Source organism: Python bivittatus, unplaced genomic scaffold (genome assembly GCF_059951505.1).
Source record: "Python bivittatus isolate LINGU-HERP-01145 unplaced genomic scaffold, Pbiv_v1 ctg000020_np1212, whole genome shotgun sequence".
Classification (NCBI taxonomy): domain Eukaryota; kingdom Metazoa; phylum Chordata; class Lepidosauria; order Squamata; family Pythonidae; genus Python; species Python bivittatus.
The window spans coordinates 111077504-111093261 of NW_028277030.1; the positions used below are offsets into that span (position 1 = coordinate 111077504).

The following is a 15758-nucleotide window of genomic DNA, read 5'->3' on the forward strand; positions in this document are numbered from 1 at the left end:
TTGGATGTAGGAAACTTCCTTCCAAGAGTTAAGACAACTTTCCAGTAGCATAACTCCTGATACCCTCTGTCATACATATCTTGCCCTTTAGTCTATCTCTTATGGTATGTATGTATGTATGTATGTATGTATGTATGTATGTTAAAAGCATATTTGAACAACCAAGCTGACTTCAGTTCCAAAATATATTTTATAATTTAACACATTAATTTACCTCTTTGATACTAGTTTTTAGCAAATAAGCCCTGTAAGTCAGTTTAAATGTTTCAGCTAAATCTTAAATATTTGTAGTCATTGCTCTCCTATCATTACAGCAGATAAGCTTACATATTGTGCTAAGCTGTGGTTTGGCTCTATTAAATTTATCTAATTGCCTCAGTTTCCACAAGATGCTAAGCCTTAAACCATACCTCATAAAGAGTAGGATCACATAACACGCTAAGTCAAAACCAAACAAACCATGGTATAGCTTATCATGTATGAATCAGGTTATTGCGTGATTTCTTACATTTTATTTCCAAGGTAATTGGCATGTCCTACCTTAAGTAGTTCTGTTTATGGATATGGTCTAGCTTGAGTATTAATAGCTATGACAAGATCTACCATTTTTCTGGCTCTGGGTACCATCAAGCAATTCTGTATGCTAGCCCAGACACCTTATAAGTAAAACTGCAGAAATATTGTGAGAATCCAACCAAGTTTTTCTGTGAGATTGCCAAAATCTCAAAGAAGACAATAATGTCTGGTGATTTCGATGAAATCTCATGAAATTTTATTTCTCTCCTGTGAGAACTTTTGACATCCTCATGTAAGATAGATTTTGGATTGCAGTGTGATTTTCTTGAGGATGTTATAGGTCTGTGTTATGAAAATGTTATGAGAAAGTTCTTTATTGAGTAATATGATTATATTCCATCTCAAATACGTAGAGTTTCAGATTAGTCCCTTCCTGCTTCATCCATTATGACGTTAGTAAAATAAGAGAGAAGATTTTGATCTCTCCTTAGTTAAAACAACAGCAAGAACAAAGGAAGTGTCCACCAGGCTTCCACAAAGACAAGGATGAACATTGCTAGAGGTTATATCTTTATTGTATGTCAAGAAATGGTAGTGTATATGCTACTTGAGAATATTTTAGCTAGTAAGAATGGTGGTTCAGAGTTTAAACCTGGTCAGCTCTCAAACCCTTCATGTTCTCTTTCAGTGCCACTGTCACAGAAGAGAAAACATGGGTTTCCTTTTATCTCTAGCTCTCATAGTGTCTGTTGATAATACATACATATTTACGTTCTCTGCATTCCTGCTGTCCCATTTTGGTAAGTCCACTAAGTTAGGCTAGAATTTTCCAGGCACTAACCAAGTCTTGAAAGTCTAATACATGTTTACAGATTCCAGTGTATCTTTTGTACAATTATAAGTTAAACAAGAACCCAAATGTCATCAGTCCCAGACCTCTGTATAATCTTTTTATGTGGCCATTTATCAGACATTAACCCAGAAAAAAACAAAAAAACTCAAAGCAAAAGAAATATAGGAAACTCCCTTAAGACTATTTGTCCATCTAACCTAGTGTTACTTACTCTGACTAGCAACAGTTCTCCAGGGGCTTATGGAAAGATCTGCCATCAGCTGCTACCTGACACTTTTAACTTAACTGCAGAGGCTATGCATTGAACCTGGGAGTTTATGAATGCAGAACATATGTTCTGTCATTGAGCTACGATCCCTCCCTGCTAAGCTGCAGAAAATCCCTGCAGAGAACACGTTGCTCTTGATAATTCAAGCGGAGGCATCAAAAATAAAACAGAGCACAAAACAGGTCACTATCCAAACTAGTCTGGAGAAAATTTCTTCACAGTTTTAAAACAGAAAGCCAGTGACCATGAAGCATTGGAAATTCATGTAAGACTTCCTGAAGAAACTTCTGCCTAGTTATCCCAGAAAGATTTTTAATCTTCTATAGTAGAAAGAAGAGCCTTGTGATTAGAGGTTTGAGAACAAAAAAATATTGGTGATCAGAATAGCCGAGTTTGTGTTGTGAGGAGGAAAAATAAAGCCCAGGTTATAGCATACTAGGGGAAGATTAACATCAAAAATACTGCATTCTCATTTTTTTGTTACGGATAAAAGGTGTCATAATATAGTGTATGGTAGAATCTTTAGTTCATACATTGGTGGATAGATTTTAAAAGTATGGAATTATACTACTATTATAATTAGTAATATTTTTTAGGAATTTGGGATGCAAGGTGATAAAGACAATGTTGAATCTTCTGATTGTTATTCCTATTTCTTTAAATATAGTACTTCTTATAGAAGAGAACATCTGTAGCTCAGGGTTGAACTGTGGAGTCTTTGGTGCTCTCTGAGCTTGATTGTTTGATTGCAGACGTTTCATTACCCGACTATGATAAAGTTTGGTTGTTTGCTTGGAGACATTTCATTACCCTGTATGATGATGTTACCTAGTTGGATAATGAAATGTCTGCAAGCAAACAACTAAGCTCAGAGAGCATCGAGGACTCCACAGTACTTCTTATCCCCCAAATGAATAATTTTTTTCTTGAGTTGTAGGTGTTTCTGCCAAATTAATTGCCTAGATTTGGTCAACTTCTGTTTCGCTGAAAACAAAAGCAATAAACCAAAATAACTGTAATCTATAGTAGCAGCAAACAGAGAGACTACAACAAGGCTGCCTGAAGATGCATGCTTCAACCCATAACACCTACAGTCAATATATTATGCCCCTTCCTCTTTTTGCATCAATGTGCACGATTGTAATCCCATTCATTCAAATGTGTTGCTACTCCCCTCAAGTTATATCTTGCCCCAAACTGACTTCACCTCATTGAAGAAGGAAAAATAGCAAGTTCTAAAAATAGCACATTGATTTTTGCAGCCTGTCAGTTTTATTTGTACTCACTAGTAAGTTGAAAAATGACATGCTTTAAATAAATAAGTAAATAAAATCCAAATCTTCTCTTTACTGGCAGTAGCAGAAAACATAATGCCCATGAAATATAAGAGAGAAAGATGTCCCTTTATTACAGAATGCTAATTCTATAAACTTAATTCTGCCTAACTCAATGAGCTTTGGACTTGTGACATTTTATGCTGTAGTGTTTTATGCAGTAGAGACCAGTTAAAGTTGACAATAGTTTTGGTAGCAAATCATGATACGGGTGTATTCCAGCTTTTGGCCACATCAAAAGACTAATTAGATAGAACTAACACAATGATAAATAATTAGGGAAATAACATTTTATCATGAAAGCCACTGGATAAGTTCACATACCAGTTAAATCACAGTTTGTTTTAGCCATTATTTGTATTAACCATAGTTTGTTGAACAAGCCATACATTCCTGGTTCATACATAATGCTAAGGCATAAAGCACAATGGCTGGGCTCACTCATCACTTTAGGCCCACAAGCAAATCATATCAATGACTAGGGTTAGCTTTTGTAGCAACCTTTGGCATCATATGGTGACATTTTTTAAAATAAAGGATAATATTTTTTAAAAAGCTTGCCAAATGGAACAGTTCTCATGGGAGACTTAACATCTGGTCATTCCATTCTTGGACTTTAATAAGACTTGAAAGCTGTTAATTTTGGCTAGATTGTGTCAGCCTCTATAATGTTGTGGTAGCTTGTTCCTTTTTTTTGCCAGATTCTCTAAAATTAATCTATAGTTGATTGGCCAAGTGTGTGTGTGAGAGAAAGAATGGGCAGGCCTTCCCCATTCTAGTTTCATCCAGATGTATTTGCACAACTTTTATGCTGGTTGGCAATTGGGTGAGTTAAATTCCACCACAGCTGGAGAGCATCCGTTTGGTGATCTCAGGAATGGTAATTTCGTAGGCAGGAATAACTAGAATCATAACCATTGCTTGAAATTTAGTCAGGGAGAGGGGTGCTTATCCTCTTTTAACTCTTCTGGTGAAGACGTCACTTTCAGCTTGAGAACTCTGAAGCACCAGGAATGGTATCTCTTTTTTGCCAACCCCAGATTAGTGAAATTGCTAGTTTATATCTAATGAAGCAATGGTAACCAGTAGCTTCACTTTCTATGCACCCATAATCCTAGTTCTTCCTAACCACTCCCATCCATATAAAATGCATAGTATATGGACATTTAGTTATTCCTGTTGTGATATTACCTCCATTAAAGCTACAGCCGAATAGCACTTTTTAATCATTGCAGATGGCAAGCATATTAGAATAGGTTTATGGCATGGCAGTCCTCATGCCCTCTGTGTGGTTGTAATTAGAAGACTTTCATTAGTTTTGTGAATGTTGGAGGAATGGAAACCTGCTTATGGGAGGAGAAGGAATTTGATTCAACAACACACATATCATTTCCCTGCTGAGATGTTAGTTCTTTGAAAATCCAAATACTACATTTATTGCAGCATGATATAAACAGCACATGCATAAAAGCCCAGGAACACTTGAGCCAGAACAATCAAAATTCGGGGTGTATTATCCATACTACCCATCCCAATTAATTGCTGTACTGTAGCTTTGTATCAATTGCAAATCCCAGACTGTTTTCAAGGATAGTCCTATTTAAGCTTGTTGTCACAGTTCAGTTAGGAAGTGTTGTCATACAGCTCATTGATTTCTACACTGGGAACTGTGTTGTGGAGCAAGTAGAAGAGGTGCTTCCATCTTAGTGGCTGCTGCCCCTTCCAACCACTGTGTACGTGATCACCCTTCATTTGTTTGCAAACTGATAGATTGGAAAGATTGTGGTGTTAGAGGAATTAAATTAACTTACTGACAGAGTTTGTTGTCTTGCACATGTCTTGCTTTATTGGCTGCAAGGCAGTATAGTTCTTTGTGCAAGAAAAGGCTGTGGTTCAGCGGCTGGCTAGCATTCCTAAGAGATGGGACGTGGGAAAATACATTATTCTGAATCAGATAATGGTCTGCCAATGTTGTATTGTTTACAGCAGCCATCCAGATGTGTGGAAAGACATATCCCATCTTTCTCATATACCTGTATTGTGTGTAAGGGGAATGCTGATAATGGTAATTCCAAACATCTGGATAGCCCAAAGTTTGAGAAGGCTGGAATATAGTAACTACCAAGTAGTTTGCCAGCTTTATGGGCAAACATCTTTCCAAGTTTTACCTTGAGATGTCAAGAATAGAATTTGGTTCTTCTTGCATGGAAAGTATGTGCTGAACATATGCTAAGTATGAGACAGCAAGATATAACCCATTGCTGTGGGTCTCACTGTGTATAAGATTGCTTCTCCTGCTATGCTAGTGTTGATTGGATCTGTTCTGTGAGAGTGGTACGTTACTGATTGGTTTCATAGGGAAAAGACACAGGCATTGTTGAAGAAACTCCATAGAGTCACTTTTTCTCCTTAATTGTATTATTCATACTTAAAATTAATCTTAGCTCCAATGTTTCCGTAGTGAACTGGCCAATTGATTTCCCCGCCCAGAATAGCTCATCTCCACCCTGCCAAGTGGGACCCCAACTTCAGTTGCTACCAAGCTGATAAGAGCCCAAGGCAGGGAAAGACAGTTTGGTAGTGGATCACAAAGTGAGCCAAAATCTGCACTATACATGCCTATTAGTATAGTACAGATTTTGTTCACATTTGAAATCTCGTTCACATTTTCATTCTATGTATTTATTCACTTGCTTATTTACGTACTATGCATATAAACTAATCCTCTCCCCATGCATTCCACATAGACACAGTTCTTGGAGCGGCACACTGGTAATAGCAGTTAGGAATATATAGCCAGTATGTATGTATGTATGTATGTATGTATGTATGTATGTATGTATGTATTTATTTTTGGCCACCAAAAGTGCTCCAAAATTAAAGGTGTTTTTCCCCCTTTTTAGGAAGCTAACATATTTTTTTCTAAAGGTTATATTTGTAGCAACACTTAAGTGCACATTAATACAGGTAGTCCCCGGGTTAAGAATACCTAGTTTAAGGATGACCCATAGTTAAGAATGGAGCCTATTGTAGCAAAATTCAAGTTAAATACACAATAATTTGAGTTAAATACACAATGGTTCGATTAATTACATAATACTACTTATACAGTATTAGATGATAATACTGCTCTGGCTTACATACAAATTTGACTTAAGGACAGACCTTGGAAATGGAACTTGTTCTTAAAGTGGGCACTATCTGTACTGAATCAAATTGTAACTGATAGGCAAAAATGAAATTGACTGGACTGCCACCCAGGTTCTTCAGGATGCTGGCAAAGACACTGTTCCCCCTTAGTGATTACCAAATTTTCCAATATTAAATTAGAGAAGCTCTATGATCATTTAGAACTCAGCCTCCACCCCTATCACCAAAATTGGCTTGTTTTCCTGAAGGGTCAGAAAAATGCTATAATCATTTTATACTTGTTCCCATTCCTCAAATATAATTTCTTCAGTTTTTGCCTCTTGATTGGTGTTTTTCTCCTTCCTCCTCCTCTTCTTCTCTCCCTAGACTATTGAGAAGCAAAGTCCCTGTGAACCATGGAACATCTTCATTCCAATGGCTACTCTAGCCCTGATATCCAGGGTGACAGGGATCAACAAAATACAAATAAAATGCCAGAAGGCTGGTGTGGGTCTTCTGGGCTGTGTGGCCGTGTTCTGGAAGTTTTGTTTCCTAACGTTTCGCCAGCATCTGTGACCGGCATCTTCAGAGTGCAGGAGCACAGAGAGAACTGCTCCTGTCTGTGCTCCTGCTCTCTGAAGATTCGGTCACAGGTGCTGGAGAAACGTTAGGAAACAAAACTTCCAGAACACAGCCACACAGCCCGGAAGACCCACACCAGCCTTCGTATGCCGGCCGTGAAAGCCTTCGACAATACAAAATGCCAGAACCTCTTTTTATTTGCCTATATTGCTGCTCTGTGGCTGTATTATGGGAGGTGTAGTCAATACACTTGAAGGATTCAAGAGGGGACAGGCTGCTCCTAAAAATGTTGCACAGATTAGTTAGAATGACTCCATTATCAATCATGAACTGTTCCTCAAGGTATAGGGAAACTAAAGTTCTGTTCTGGAAAAAAAACCAATTTCAGAAAATAACAACTGTAGAACTTAAGCTTGTTTCTTAGACACATATTGAGCTGTGATAATGATAATGGCAAGAAGATGCCAACCTGAACTTAGTGTAAACTGTGGATTTATAATTGCCATTTCCTATATCAGCATTAAATTAGAAGTGAATCAACTGAGATAAAATTTATCCTTTTGGGGGTTTGGGCGGATGCCTGGTGACTGTAGTAGTTTCTTCCAGAGGTATGCTATTAATCTGTGGGTAGGGAAATCCATCTGCCTGCATTGAAGCCATTGTAACTAATTGTTATGTCCTCTGCAGCTGAAGAATAATGAACTTTTTAAAGGGTGCCGTGTTTATCAGTTTCTAAAACAATTTGATATGGAAACCTTCTGAACACTTTGTGATAAATATGATACGCCTTCGATCAGGAGGATAATCAACAACGGTGGAACGTTTTGTGTAAATTTAGATAAGCTTACCTTTCAAATGAGAAAAAAAAATGCTTTGTTTCCTGCCTCCCACAATTTCTGTATCCTCCAAAGGTTACATTTACACAGTGCTCAGTTGATACTATCCTGTCAGGTCTAAAAGATTGCCTTGAAGAACACGAAAATCAAATCAGTTATTTGGGCTTGCAGATTTTTTTAACCAATATTTTTAAGTAAAAGAAAAGGCTGTACATTGTTCTTGGCTTCAGTACAAACATGGCAGACATCCAGTGAACCTGACACAAAGTGTAACCCCAATTCATCATTACCTGATTAAGTAATTCACCGTCCTTATATAAGTTTTTTTTTTAAAAAAAGTCTGCATCAGCATTTCCTTCCAAGAACAGTTTAAAGAAGAAATGACAGATTTGTTTTACCTGTCTCACCCTATTTCTCAAAATTGATTAACCAAGTACTAAACAAGTTCTCTCCTCCCTAAACTTTTAAACTTTCAGTAATGATTGTAGAACAAGTGAGATATAAATAAGCAAGCTAGTCATCTAATAAAGAAAGCCCTTATATAGATACATCAAGCATTCAAGGTGCTAACCCTCGTAGCCACTTATCTGGAGAAAGTCCTGTTGAAATTAATTGGAATGGCTTATTGTATTGCAAGTCATTAATCTAACTAGAGGTATTTAAATATGTTCTTAATTGTTTTAAATATTTAAATTCTGATTGAGACAGAAGGCACTTGATGTAGATGCTACCTTATCTATGACTTTTATAGCTGAAGAACAAGTTGCTATCTGTCAACCTCCTCCCTAAGAATGTCCCCTAAGATTATGAATATGACGTCCCTTGAAAAATCAAAATATTATTTATAAATGTTAAGTATTATTGCTATTACTAGTAATGTATATATTTACAATACATCATTTATTTCAGAAATCATTTTTTTGTTCAGTATGTTTCAAATTAGGGCTGGCATCATCTTGCTACTTAACACATAACACGTAGGTGATGGTAAATTAAGTAATTATTATGTAAATTATTCTTTTGTGTGTCTTCTCTTTCTCATTACTAAAGAACATTTTCCCCCAATACTCAGGACTTTCCCATATGCCTAAATGGAACACCTCTTTGCTATACAGTCTATCTGGGGTTGCTTATTGATTCACATTAGTTTTAATGAGCTTACTCCTTCAAGCAATCATAATGTTCTTCAGGTTTGTTCAGGAGTCTGAAAAAAAGATGGGTGCCTTTCATGAATAGTGTAGAGGTGCTTGTCTTGTGCTTATCAAACATCCAAAGCATTATTTACTAATCAATCAATCAATCAATCAGTAAAATAAATAAAATATAAAAATAAAATGCATAGCATCTGGGCATCATCCAACCAATTATCTACACAGCTGGGATGAAATACATGTCTTTGCAAGGCTTAAGATAACTATTTTTCCCCTTAAGCCCCTCTAAATATCCCCAAATGCAAAAAAAGGGGGGGGCTTTTTCCCTCTCTATCCATTGTGGGGGGTTATTGGACAGAAAAGAGGTGCTGGTGGGTTCTATGTGGCCCCCAGGCTGCATCTGTTCTACCCATGACTTAAAATGTATGCACTATTATTCCCTTTATCTGAAGGCCCTCTGGAAATGAGGAAGAACAGATTTGCCTATTTAGCAGTCTTCAGCAATCTCTCGGTTGAGGGATGCAGTATTAGTTAAACTGGAATCAAGACTATGGGTTGGGTTCATATTTGCCCCTCAATGAACAGAAGGAGGAAATGGGCAGGGTGACAGTTTTTATTCCCCCAGTTTCCATGCTGTTTTGGGGTGGTTATCCCTCAGTTCTCCAGAACAAGGTAGGAAATGTTGCTAAGGATAGCAGAGTGAAAGGTGAATTGATAAAACATAGACCCAATCTCTTTCCTTCAGTGCTAGCAAAACGCCACTGAGTGGCAGCCTGGATCCTGCATTTATATATTTTTACATAATATTCATGTACAAAATATACTCTAAAAATAGAAAATTATAGTTTAGTTATATCCTGAAGCTTCCTTCTGGGAGTGGAAAAAATCTAATAAACACCAGGGGAACATCTGATTCAGGATGGGTTATTCTAGACAAATTATAGGGAAAATACTTTAGTTCCTCAAATTGAGGATCAGATAGAATTTCGGGGTGGATCTGCTGAAGGAAATAAAAAGCTTGAAAAGAGACATATGTAGAGGGATGACCATAATTCCTGGGCAGAAAAGGCCACACCCCTTTTCATATCCAGAAGCAAAACAGAGAGGGAGTTGAATCTGATTTTAACTGGAGATAGGACAATATTTTCTACCACACCTGAATACTATGCCTGTTGTACACACTCACTGCTGCTTTCTGCCTCAGTATCTGCTGCTGAAATGGCCATTTCTCTCTGCCTAATGGCATGAATGGTCTACTTTTGAGTTTTTTGGAGGACTCTGGCTGGTTACATTAGAGCTGAGCAAATAAGAGTCTCGTGGGGTGCTTTGTGGTTGGTAGATGAGGATAGTCTTTCCATGCATATTGAATCAGTTGCTATTGTAATTGCACAATGGAATTCTAAGGTACCTGTTATACAATTTGCAGGAATTTCCTGAAAATAATGTTCATGTAGTGATGGAACCATCTTGCATGTAAATGGTGGAGTCTCTCTCACTGGAGGTTTTCAAATGGGGCTGGATGGATGGCTGTTTTGGGTAGTTTAGTGGGTTCCTGCACTGAGCAGGAATTGGACTATTGACCTATAACTTCCTTTCCAATTCACACATTCTGTAATTCTATGAATTGCACACATTATTCTGGGATTTTTTTTCTTCAATAGCTACACACTTCCTTGTTTATATAAGGCAAAATGCGTAATTATTTGCCTAGCACTGATCTTAGTGTTGGAAATCACCTAATCTACACGTTGTCCTTACACATATTCTTCAATAATTTAGTACGATTAATTCCAGTGATATTAACTTGAATGGGTATCAGTCAAAAGATAAAATATGGCTTGAACAAGCTTTATTCTCATACCCTTCCTGTTTTCGGGCATACCATTCTCATGCTGTTTGTTAGCACAAATAGCATAAGTTATTGATGCAATCTATCCATGATCCAGCATCTTCTAACTAATTAAATATAACCAGTGCTTCATTTTTTGATTTTATCACACATCTAACTCATGTGGCACTAAGGCTTTCAACATTGTTATCAAAGCCTAAATTTTTATTTTTCACATATACATTATTCATAGTAGCTGACTTCATTACTGGAGCCTTTGTAGTGGAAGAAATTCCTTTACGTTCTAATATGGATAACTTCCTTATCTATTTTACCAACTTCTTTTTATCACAGAAAGTATTGATAGCCAGGATAGATCAAGGAGAATTAATGAGCTGCCTAGTAAACTGAGCTGCTCTGGAGCCTGAAATAACATAGTGTTCCAAGTGGCTTATGATAAGAGAGGTATCAGCATATAGTCTGGAAGCATATCCTCCTTCAAATACTAGCTGACTTTGACAATTAGACATAAAATAGGAGAGAATAATATTTGTTTCTTTGTTGACTGCCTGCCTGCCTGCCTGCCTGCCTGCCTGCCTGCCTGCCTGCTTTCCTTCCTTCCTTCCTTCCTTCCTTCCTTCCTTCCTTCCTTCCTTCCTTCCTTCCTTCCTTCCTTCCTTCCTTCCTTCCTTCCTTCCTTCCTTCCTTCCTTCCAAAATTCTTCTGCCCTGTCCTTATATAAACTTAGCTACTTCAGAAAACTATGAAAATATCTAAAACTCTGTACACATACACCCATGTGCATTCATTTATACAATAATTATAGGTCAGAGGGAATGACCTACTTTCCCTGATTATCCAAAATTCAACACCCTTTTGGAATTCTTTTACATTTATGTGAATAGTAGCATTGTCATTCATACTGGAAAAGATCTATCAATGTGGTCACTAAGAGTCAACGCTGACTTGATGGCCCATAGTGATATCAAAGCTTATCATAAACTACATGAAGTTTTATTTCTTTTGGCACTGTTAGACAGATTGCAGACAATTTTAACATCCTTTCATTTGTTTCCTCAAGCTCATCTTTGGTTGTATTATTTTACAGCTGTGTGTTTAAATTTGGGTGTCCATGCTTTTCATAAAGACTACAGTTTTATTTGTGATGCTCTGTGGTATTTTCATTTACATGTCATTTGGCCCTTTTAATAAAATTAAAAACATTGCCCAAAAAACATTGCCCAGAAAAACACTTCTAAACATTCCTGTATTATGTCAGTTAAGTATAGAAACTTCAGGCTGACGTGAATCTTACTGCATGGCATTGTCAGCATGAAGCAAGAATTTCTATTTTAAAACATCACACTATATTTTATGTTGCTGAACTTTTTGGCTGCCAAAGTGTAAAACAAAAATTACAAATTATGCCCTGGCAGTTCAGTTACATATCCTTTATTATTTTCTCAGTCAGCTAGATGTAAGTTTGTATTAACCTATAAATGAGAAAACTATATTGCCTGCAAACTAAAGGTGTTTAAATAAGTTTTCTAAAGGAACAGTCAGAAGATATTATAAACTGTTCTGTCGTTCTTGCTTCCTGTATTAAAAGCCTTGACTGCCAGCCTGATATTGTTCCTTGCAGAATGTTTTTTTCCAGCTACTAGCAAAACTAGGCATATTCAAATTTGTGTCATTAATAGTTTTCTCGTCCAATAATATATCTGATATTCTCTCTCAGATCCCATTTCTTTTCCCTTTGAAAGCACAGAGGGAAAATACCAAGCCATAAAAGTTGTATAAAATTGTCTCTGTAGCTGTATAGACTGGGAACCTACAAGCAGGTTTGCGTCCTAAACAATTTGATGGCTTTACAGTTTTAATAAAAAGAAAAGAAAAATAAGATAATACAAGAAACCTTTGATCTTCAGTGTACACGAAATGTGAACTCTAATTAAAATTGATGTAATAGCAAAGGGTGCTTGGAATAGCACATTTTTAGTACAAGTTTTCTTTTTTCATTTATAGAACATCAAGGAAAAAATATCCAGGAGGACTTTCAAGGACAGTTGTCCTTATTGAAGTAAGCATGGACTTCTGTCCTTTCCCATGCAATAATCTACTATAGTGAGCTATGAAACTATGGCTTATTGATCCATTCTTTAAGAAGCTATTGAAAAGTACAATGAGGGTGCCCCCCCCAATCTAAAGAACTTTGCCCACTTTGCATCTGAATGCTGCACTATTCAATATGTGGCACTGCTCAATATGTTAACCCATCTTCTGTATTCTATTCAATTCAGCTTTGATCATGCCCCACCTTGAGTATGATGTCCAGGTTTGGACACTACACTTTAAGAAGGATTCAGAGAAATTAGAAGAGGTTCAGAGAAGGGCAACAAAGATGATTAAGAAACTAGAAGCTAAACCATGTGAGGAGAGATTGAAGGAGCTGGGAATGTTTAGCTTTGAAAGAAGGCAGCTGGGGAGATATAATAGCACTGTTCAAATGTCTGAAAGGATGTCACCTAAAAAAGATCAAGACCTGTTTTCTCTGACTCCAGAGTGTAGGATTTGGAATAATGGATTTAAGATTTAGGAAGGGAGATTTTGGGTTTAATGTCATAAAAAAAACCCTTTTTAATGGTAGTTCTACAGTGAACTCAGTTATTTATTCATTTATTTATATAGCCGCCCATCTCACACAAAGTGAGTTATCAATTATGATGAAGCAAAGACTAGAAAGCCATCGGTCTGGGATGCTCTAATTTGGATTCCTAGATTGAACAGCAATTTGGGCTCAGTGGCCTCAAGGGCTTCCTCAGATGTTTTAATTCTTGTCAGTTTTTGTTTGTTAACTAATTGTGTGGATGGACTTACAGTCATCACGGTCATAGTAGAGATGGAGACGAGGATGATAAGTATTCATATAAATATCACATCTAAACTTCACGACAAAAATCAAAGTAACACATTTCAATTTATGTTTACTTTAGGCAAACATATTAAAAGCAGTACTTCCCTGCCAATGGTCGGTTGTCTGTCTGTCTGTCTATCAGAGTAGAAAAAGGGCAGAATGCATTGCTAGAATTTGGTATGAGTATTCTGTCACTTGTTTCTAAAACAAAGATCTTATGGTATATTTTAAATCAATTTTGCTATATTTAATATACTCTGAGGTATATCTGTTGGATTTGGTGGAATTAAATTTTATGTAAGTGTTCTTAAGAATGCAGTTTTATTTTTATTTCCAGTGGCTTGATAGAATTGCTGTAGTGTGTGTATGTGTGTGTGTGTGTGTGTGTGTAGTTTCTCTTGAAATAGGAGATCAGGGCATCTGTGTGGTTACTTAGCCCAATCCCTAAACTTTTGATGCCACCACTGCACATTTTTAATTGTGCTCTTCCATTAGATACCAAATTCCCTCTTAATGCATTGTTTTCACTCTAATTCATCATTTATATGTTACAACAGACAGATATAAGTGTTGCACGTAGTATTACTCCTTGTTAAGTTAGCAGTTGTGGAGAATTTGAGTCTGTACAATCCTGCAACCTGCTAATGTGATATTTAATGAGGAGACATCAGTCTGGAGAAAGGTAGTCAATATAAATCAGTGTTTACAAAGTGTGATTAACTCTGAAATATTTCATCACTGCTCTGGTCCCAGGCATACTCTATGCTAATTACTAGAATCTGTGCATGTTTCAGGGGACTTCTTCAGACTCGGAGTGCAGCAAACATAGAGCAGCAAAATTGCAATTATGCCTGGGCTGTCTCTGATGGCAATTTATGCATTTGGTGTGATGACCTCCCACTTCCCAAGAGAGCAATAAAGAGAATGCATTTTCATTAAGATACTAATGCACTTAATCACAAGGGGAAAGGGTTAGAAAGTAACAAAATACTTCTAAAAGCAAGATGGGGAAACACTGATGGGGAAAAGCATTTTTATTCTTTCCATGAAGTACTACCACTGCAGATTGCACCCACTAAGTGTAATTGTGCATGTTCAAGTCAGTAAGGACACATATATTAGTCAAATGGCTAAGCTTATCTTAAAAGATACGTTTCCCCTCTTTGAATTAGCATATGATATTGAAAAAGAACACAAGAAAACCTCTGTTAAAGCAGACGGAAGGTCTATCAAGTGCAGAAATTATTTTGTATTTCGTTCAGTCAGATGCTTCCAGGAATCCCATGAACGGAATATAAAATCAAGAAAAGGTTCATGCTTTTTGGTTGATAACTCAATTGCATTCTGCCTCTCAAACCCATGCTGCTTCTCAACAAAATGTTACTTAATGAATAGATATTGATAAGTCTCTTCTTCCTGAACTCATCTAGGCCTTTTTAAAAAGCATAAGGCAATTATCACTATTTTATTTGATGGCAGTGAATTCCATAAGTTGAATGAAAGAATATTTCCAGTGTTCCATTCTGAGGTCTAGAAATAGAAGGGAAGGAGAAAATCTCTCTCTCTTTGGTGCATTTTATATTTACTTTGTACTTTCCCACCCTGTGCATCATTTTATAAGTCCCTATTATACCCTTCCCTTAGCTACCTTATGATGATGAAGCTTTAGTGGATTTCTTTTTTAAGAATTCCACCATGAATCCTGGTCAAAGCAAGTTTGGGTGTTTCATTCACATCAAAACCATGGAGAATAAAAGGTTGAAGAAACAAAAACTAGGTAATGGTGTTCTTCCCTTAAAAATATGGTTGGGATGAATCAGGATTGACCTTATTCTCTAAAATGTACGTGGTGGCTGTGGAGTCTCTCTTCATTTTCTTTAACTTTTAAAAATACAGTCATGCAAATACAGGTTTGCATGCTTACCTCAAGGAAACAGTTCTCTGCTTCTGCCTCAATGTCCTTTTTTCCCCCTTTAAATTAGGAATAAATCCAGTGAATGTGAGAAAAACAGAGCTTCAGCAATCTTTTTCTCATAAATGTCTATTTCTTTACCATATTGGGGTGGATATATATCTGTGCCTCCAGGATAAACTGAGGTGCAAAACTACAGTAGAACAGTTAACTAGCTGCTAGATTAGGCTAGATTATCACTGTACCATCCTCATGTTCATCATGAAATAATTCAGCATAGTATAATGAGAATAAGATGTAATACTGTAAACCATCTCCCATCCTGGCCCAACCACCCAGAAGGGCTGGAAAGTTTTGCTTTTCTTTTTGATTAGCCACAATTTAACATTATGTCCAAAACCTAAACTGTGACAAATATTAATTGTAGTTAATAAA

The 15758-nt window shown here is 36.8% G+C and overlaps 1 protein-coding gene across 9 annotated transcripts in view; it reads left to right on the plus strand.

Annotated features, from left to right (window-relative positions):
* Positions 1-15758, plus strand: part of ESRRG (estrogen related receptor gamma) — a 439525-nt gene that overhangs the window by 288348 nt on the left and 135419 nt on the right. The window lies entirely within an intron of this gene.